Source organism: Sphaeramia orbicularis, unplaced genomic scaffold, assembly GCF_902148855.1.
Source record: "Sphaeramia orbicularis unplaced genomic scaffold, fSphaOr1.1, whole genome shotgun sequence".
In the NCBI taxonomy this organism is placed as follows: domain Eukaryota; kingdom Metazoa; phylum Chordata; class Actinopteri; order Kurtiformes; family Apogonidae; genus Sphaeramia; species Sphaeramia orbicularis.
In genome coordinates this window covers 9,111-17,500 of record NW_021941660.1, presented here as the reverse complement: position 1 = coordinate 17,500, position 8,390 = coordinate 9,111, and the positions used below count along the sequence as shown (strand labels likewise).

Below are 8,390 nucleotides of genomic sequence, written 5' to 3'. Positions count from 1 at the left end.
TGAGTGAAAAACTGACACAGAAGCTCTGTTTTCACAGAACAAATATAACCTGTTGACCCATGGTAATGAGGTTGTTGTCTCAGCGCATTTAAATGAAAAATGTGGAAAAATGCATGAGATGAACAACATGACATTGTGCGCTCCAGAACATTTAATCATCTTTCAGTAGGCTCAACAGTTCTCTGTATGTACTAGCCTGTTAATAATTAGCCTGGATGTTACAATCAGGGGATAATTTCTGTACATGTGTGTAAAAAAAACACTTGTCCTGTGTGAACGTTCTACACAAAACACAGACGTGGAGATTCATCTGTAAATCACAGAGTTCCTCAGGTTGTACTAGTCCTGCATGAATGGAGTGTAGGAAAAAAACTAATAATTTCATATATGACATGTGCCAGGATGAAAAAAAAAAAAATCCAATCCAATTTTATGTATTATTCTGGAAAAAAATAAACAAAATGATTTTTGTGTTTCTGTATCAAAAATCAGCTTTGTTTCCATTACAAACATGGTATTTAAAGGGTTGGAAATATGAGTTATTGAGTACTTGGCATTTCTGTTTATGGCTCAAGTTGATGAACTACAAAAAAAAAGATATAAACAAACTGTATGAAATGTGTTATTTTTTTTTTGTTCTAGATCAAATGTTAAATGTTAAAACATGTCCATGTGCTTTTTTTACTCACTTTGAAAAAGGTGCTAACTTTAGTGGCTGGGTCAGAATTTCAAAAAAATTTCAAAACTTAACAACTTTAATTTCTGACCTAAAACAAATTGTGAAAAATAATATGACCTTTAATAACATAAAGTGTAAAGTGTGCATAATATGCTCACCTGGAGACTGGAGGGTTAAAACATTTTGTAAGTGTTTTTAATATTTCAAGTTCTTATTGGAGTTTTCACTTGGTACACGACAATCATGCAATGTTGCAAAATGTTAACAAACAGGGCTTTTCTACATAAATGAAAAGTATCAAAAATGCTACAAAGCGTGGAAGTTCTTAAACAGAAAAAAATAAACAAATAAAATAAATAAATAATATTAGAGGGAAGTAGTTAAAGTAGTAAGTGTTTTAAGTGAGAATGTGGACAGAATAAAAACTAGAGACCCAGTAAAACTGTAATAATGACATGTATCAGTGTAGCCCCCCCCCCCCCCCCCCCCCCCCCCCCCCCCCCCCCCCCCCCATGTGCAGGTCCGACAGGCTCGTCTGGAGGCGGAGGAGTTCTGTCTGAAGCTGGAGGAGACGCAGAAGGAGGCGCGGGACCTGAAGGTGAGCCTGGAGCGGGAGAAGGAGCAGCTGAGGAGGGAGCTGCTGGGCCGGATCCGGGAGCTGGAGGCGCTGCCGGACAGACTGAGGAGGAGCGAACAGCAGCTCCGAGACGCCCAGCAGGAGGCGCAAGGGTACGAGAGGAGGAGCCTGGAGAGCAGCTCCGCCCTGTCCGAAGTCAGACACAAGGCAAGAACCAGCACAGCCAGGGAACAGCTGGTTCTACACCAGTCATTTTCTTAGTTTTTTAATCAAATAATGTGAGATTTAATGAACTCTGTCTGCACAAAACCAGTCCTTGACTCTTGAAACTGGAAAGTTGAACACATAAAGACCCAAACATCAACCAGCGATCAAAACCATCTACTGATCTAAACTGTTTAATACCTGTTGATCCACTAATCCGATCAATACATGGAAATAACTGGTGTAAAATACAGTTCTTCATCTTTTCACGGTCATCAGATATGACCCATTTGGACGTTCAGAGCCCCCGTAGTTACCGTGGAAACACCGTCCACATTGATTCACCAGTAAAACCCATGGAGCTGGAAGTGACAGCGGATGGACACACTGGGTTTATGATCAGTTAACGATATCTGTGCTGAGAAAAGTCACTTTTTCTTCAGTTTGCTCTTTTTTATTATAGTAATCTTTGAATTTACTTAGTTTTCATGTTTTTTCATTAGTTTTCTGTTTTAAATTAAATATAGGAAAATTCATGATTTACACTGAAAAATGCAAAATACAGAGACTGATATGATAATGTCTGGTGATAAATTACTTATGAAAGGTTAAATAGAGGGAAACTAGAACAAAAGTAGCTGTGGGTCTTTATGGGTTAATACTACCAGAAGGATTTCACCACCAGGCCGTTCTTGTTTTCACCACCAGGTGGCGCCATACCAGACCGTGTTTTGGTCCAAATCTTCATCTGAATGAGCCCACTTTATGATCCCACATCCTGAAAGGTTCATGTTTCTTGGTCCTTGATGTCATTACAAAGACTTTGAATGTTTCTGAACTGAAACTCTAACACGTCTGAATCTGTAGGAACCTGCTTTTACTGGTGATTCAACCGTCCACCCTCCACTGATCCACTGTTTATTAGAGACGTTTCTGTGCAGGTGCAACAGCAAGAGCTTCAGCTGGAGAAGTTTCAGCAGAAGAACCTGCTGAGTTAATGTTCTACTTTAACAGTTTTTCTACTTTAAGCTATTTCAACTCCTCATTGAACTTTTATTCTTTCACTTCAGCAGCATTTCAGATTTAAGCCTTTTCAGCTTCACTTGTACTTCAGCAGTGCTTCAGCTGTGTCCCAGCAAAGCTTCAGCTGAGCCTTTTCAGCCGTTTCAGCTCCTCTGTCATCTGGAATTTTTCATTTAAACAATATTTCTGCTTTAAGCTACTTCAGCTTCTCTTTCAACTTTAATTTTTACTTGAACATTTTTTTCTACTTTCTAAGCTATTTCAGCTCTGAACTTTTATTGATTCTGAGCAATATTTGAGTTTGTTTTTTTTTTTTTCACTCTTTTTATTGAGATTTGAACGTTGACAATATAAAAAAAAGTCATATGTAGTATCCAATATATGTGATGTCAGAACAAGAACACTACACCTGCACTCACATGTGCACACACACATAAAAAAAGGTGGTGTGTGGGGGGGGGGGTCCTGCCTACATACTTAATATTAAAGTAATCTATAAAGGGCTGCCGAATGGAATAAAATAACTTTACATTGTCTTATAGTGAAAATTTGATTTTCTCCAATTGTAAGTGTTGCATAATGTCTTTCAGCAGAGCCTGATGAGTCAGAGGATTTTTGTTTTTCCAGTTTAACAGAATTAGGCATCGGGCCAGTAGTGTCACAGACTTCAGTATTTGAGTTTTAGGCCTCTTCAGCAGTGGTTCAGCTACGTAAGTAAGGAAGTAGATTTTATTACCTCCACCAAGGAGGTTATGTTTTTGCCAGGGTTTGTCTGTCTGTTAGTGTGCAACATAACTCAAAAAGTTATGGACAGATTTTGATGAAATTTTCAGGGTTTGTTGGAAATGGGATAAGGAAGAAATGATTAACTTTTGGGGGTGATCGGGGGTGGGGGGGCCCACGGGGGGACCCACTGATCAGCCTTGGTGGAGGTCTGCGCTCTCGAGTGCTTCTAGTTTGTAGAGCACTTTTCACAGACAGTCATAAAGTGCTTTACAGTGCAAAACACAATTAAAATACAATTCAAAATACAACTAGAAGCACTCGGAGAGCGCAGACCTCCGCCAAGGCTGATCAGTGGCCCCCCCCGTGGGCCCCCCCACCCCCGATCACCACCAAAATTTAATCATTTCTTCCTTATCCCATTTCCAACAAACCCTGAAAATTTCATCAAAATCTGTCCATAACTTTTTGAGTTATGTTGCACACTAACGGACAGACAAACAAACAAACAAACCCTGGCAAAAACATAACCTCCTTGGCGGAGGTAACTAAAAGACGATAAATACATGAAGTGCAGTCAGTTTGTGGCAGCCCTGAGTCAGTTAGAAAATAAAACACCTGCTTAACAAGAGTGTCTTGAGGTGTTTTTGAAAAGTCTCTCCAGAGTCTGGACCGTAGGTGCAAAGGGAGGTCATTCCAAAGACCTCGGCTTTAAAAGACCTGTCACCTCTCGATCTAAAACAGGTGTGAAGGTCCATCAGCAGGTCCTGCCTGAAGACCTCGGTGTGCGAGCTGAGCCGTAGGTCTGGATCAGAGCAGTAACGTATGCTGGGGCCTGGACGTGTAAAGCACGGAAGGTTCACACCAGAATTATAAAAGGAAAACGACAGAGAACAGGGAACCAATGGGCAGATGTAAGAACAGGTGATGTGGGCTCTACTGTTGGTGCGGGTCAGAAGCCTCGAAGCAGAGTTCTGGACAAACTGTAGACGAGCCAGCTCCTTCCTGTTTAAAGGTGGGGTACGAGATTTTAGAAAAACAGTTCGAGCAGTTAGTTTGGAAAATACGTAGCTCTGATGAGCAGGTGGTTAGGGAGCTCAGTCTGAGGAGCTCAGAGGACTTAAAGGAGCAGCAGATCTGTTGTACGTATGTTCCAGCAAAGCATCCTTTATCAAGAAGCACACACAGTTACTTTAGAGACTGAAATTCATCGTTAATTCTGTTTCAGGTGGAACAGCAAGGCGCTCAGCTGGAGATATTTCAGCAGAAGAACCTGCTGCTGCAGGAGGAGAACAACAGCCTCAACAAGAAAGTTCAGCAGCTGGAAAGGTGACGACAGCAGACACTTCATGAACCCGCCTCTTAATGATGAGCTCACAACACATTTTTTTTTTTCTGTTTATTTTGTTTTTGCAGGAAGCTGGAGGACGTAAAGGCTGAGAACAAAGACCTGACTCAGGCTCTGACCGTGACTGAAGCCAACAGCTGTAGACTTCAGCAGCAGCTGGAGGAGAAGACCCTGGAATGCAGCGTGGTGTCCAGACAGCTGCAGCAGAGTGTGGACGACGCTAACAGACAGGTGTGAATGAAAGCTGCATGTACAAAACACAAAGGCCAGTCCTGTGGGTGGAGCCACATACACAGTGAAAGCCCACCTTCTGCACACGCTCACTTCTAAAATACTTAAGCCTTTCATGCATGAATTATGAGTGTTTTTATTCATCCTTTATTATTATTATCATCCTTTATTATTCCTTTATTAGGTGTTAAAAAAAAACAATGCAATTAATTTTTTTATGAACCTATTTTTCATGGAGTTCCATAAATGTCCACTCAGCTGGACACCATGAGTTTAACTTCAGATGCAAAGAAATATGAGTTTATCAAACCAATATCAGAGAAAAATTCTTTGAGGTAAATGTTTTTTTTTTTTTGTGGTCTGTAGTATTTGTACTCAGTAGGTTTTTGTTCTGAATCTGCTTCTTTTTCCTTTGTTTTCCTTTGTGTTCTTTCTGTTCTGGTCTTTTATCAACTCTTACCTCCTTTTACTTTATCTTTTTTTATTTTTTCTGTCATGTGACTTTTACTGTCTTCATTTTCCTAATGTTTTTTATCTTTAGTATTTAGTTTTAACCCTTTCATGCATGAAATGTGAGAACCTTAGTCCAGATTTTTTTTCCTGAGTGTTTTTATTCCTCTTAAAGCAAAACAATAGTTGATTTTTTTTTTTTTTTTTTTTTTAATGAGCCTTTTTTTCATGGAGTTCCATAAATGTCCACTCAGATGGGCACCATGAGTTTATCTTTAGAAGCAAAGAAATATGTATTTAACAAACCAGTATCAGAAAATGATGAAAACTAGGAAATAAAAACGTTTTCAAGGCTGTTAATCTGATGATTAGCAGCATTTGAATTTGACCTTGAAAAATGTGTATGAACCCTGAGTCTAAACCGCATCACCTTTGACCTTTGTCCTGCAGGTGGAGGAGGGCATGCAGAGGGTCCTGGCCAAAGAGAGAACGTCCAGTCCAAGGCCTTGGACCTGCAGAGTCAGCTGAGCCGAGCCAGAACCGAACTGAGCCAAATGCGACGAAACAAAGACGAGGTTATGATGCCGTAAATCAAAAAAAAAAAAAAAAAAATCCACTAGTTCGTCTGTTAGAACAGCGGAACAGGGACAGTCACCCAATGAGTCAAACCCCAACTCCTCCAGTTTAGATGAAATTTGGTGTATGGTAATTCATGGCCAGAAAGCTGAAATTTAAAGTTGTAGCTTTGTCGAACAGTTTTCGAGATGTGGCGATTTCATTTTTTCACTTTTTGGCAAAAAAGGCCATGTCAGCCGAATTTCAAAGTGCTGTAACTCAGCAACTACTGGTTTGATTTTAAAAAGCTTGTTTTTTCTGTAAAGGGGAGACAATAGGGAATCTAAATCTAGCATTCTTTTGTATATTTGGGTACTTTTGACATGGAGGACCTTTTGATTTATATTTTGACCTTGAAATTGACACTGCAGGACACGCCTGACCTCTTTGATGCCGTTATGAAAAATGTAGCCTTTTGTGTCAACTACAACATATAAAAAAATTAGAGGGGTTTTCTTTTTATACTTGAGCAAATTTGGATAGAATATAGGCCTACCTTCAGATTCCTAGTAAATTCTTTGTATTGAGAGTGCAGAAGATGTGCATACAGAGCCTACATGTACCTTGTCCAGCTGTGGTAAAGGTAAAATTTGAAATTTTGTCTTTTCGGTCTATTAATTACGTATATGCCAAAGTTCATAAAAATCAGAGGAGGTGAGGTTTAAAAATGTCATTTAACTGGTGATCTGAGGTGGACTGACCCAAAAACTAAACACAAACCTCTGAATTCAACAGTAAATACAGACAGAACAATTCTACTGAAGTCTAGTAATAATTCAGTGATGTATGTATGTATTTATTTTATTTTATTTTATTTCATTGAACCTTTATTTTACCAAGTCAGGTCAGTTAAGAACCAGTTCACATTTCCACTGGCCACCAGTCCAAGAGGCAGCAGAACAGGCAGATAAAACAAAAAAACAAAACAAAGAAACGAGTTACAGAAGTCACATAACAAGCCAAAATAGTGCTAAAAGAAAATATTATGCATAGTATTTACAGTGGTAATTTTTAAACAGAGTAGATCTTAACAGTTAGAAGTGCAGGCTTTGGTTCTGAGATGTTGATGACTTCTTGTGTGTGTTGTGTCACAGATGGAGCGTCGTTTCCAGACTCAGCTGCAAACCTGAAGGACAGACTGGAGCAGTCGGACTCCACCAACCGCTCTCTGCAGAACTACGTCCACTTTTTGAAAACGTCATACGGAAACGTGTTCGGTGACTCTTTACTCACCAGTTAAAGCTGGTTTAATCTGCATCTGTCCATTCCCAAAGAAAACAACAATGTGACATTTATTTTTTAGTCTTTGTATTCGTCTTTTATATCGTCTGTGAAATGAATTCAAGTCCTTTGTAAATTAAATGTTTTTAGCCTGTTCAAATGTATTTATGTACTTTTTAATAAAGCACCGTCCTGCACAGTTCAGTTTCAGTTTCCTTCATCTGACTTTTAACTAATTGTGATTTAATAAACACAAACACTCACTAAAAACCTGTGCATGAATTAGAAATAATCATACCATAAATTTTTAACTCCACCTTTATCTGGTTCAGTTTGTTTAAGCAGCTGAATAAAGTCTTCAAAGATATAATTTAAACATTTATTTCTAACTAGATGACAATCAGACGTCTTTATCATTTTATTTGGTGAACTAACGAAATGTTCATTTAATTTCTGTTTATATATGAAAACCATGAAGTTAAGTCTAAATGTGTGAGTGAAAACAATGAATACTAAATAAAAAGCTGCAGAATGAATAAACTGGCAGCTCTTTTGGTTTTTGATGGTTTGAACAGTGGAATAATCTTGGTCTTTTATTTAACCTTTGAAGATCTACACAGCTGCTGGTGACCAAAGCAGATGCTGATCTTATATATTGATCCATTAATCCATAAATAATTCAGGTAAAATGCAGTTTGTCATCTTGTTGTGATCATCAGAAATGACTCGGTGAATGTGGAAACATCCTCTGCAACATTGATTGACCAGTAAAACCTGTGTAGTTTGATAAATGGTTTATTTTCATGTTCAGTTTATGATATATTTTAGTGAAAAAGTAATTTTTTCGTCACTTTTCTCTGCTTTGATGTAGTAACCTTGGAATTTACTCTAAAATTTAACGAACAGCTACACGATCAGACAATGAAATATGTGAAAATACGAGGTTTTGACTAAAAAATGCAAAATTCAGTGGATAATATATAATACTGTACTGAAAAATGTATTTGGAGGACGCAGCAAAAATAGTTTTAGACACTTGTGACTTGATAAATGACTGTTAGCACATTTGTAAATTATTTAATTAACTTCCTTTATAATTGTGTTTTAATTTTTTTTTTCTCTCCTTTTTTTAATGTATTGTGCTTCATTTTGGGTTTTTATTCTTGTACTAAAATGCCGGTTGTTACAGCGGAACCTTAGATCGTCTACACCGTTTCTCGTCGGATTGTAATCAATGTAACCACATGTGGCGGTTCAAAACTTAGCACCGGCTCCTGTATTTTTTTTTAGATTTTGGTTGTGTTTATGTTTCTGTCGAC

General features: G+C 38.3%; 1 pseudogene; it reads left to right on the top strand.

Annotated features, from left to right (window-relative positions):
- LOC115416741 (outer dense fiber protein 2-like) overlaps positions 1-7,275 on the top strand; it is a 35,971-nt pseudogene extending 28,696 nt beyond the window's left edge.
- Positions 7,276-8,390: the final 1,115 nt, after the last annotated feature.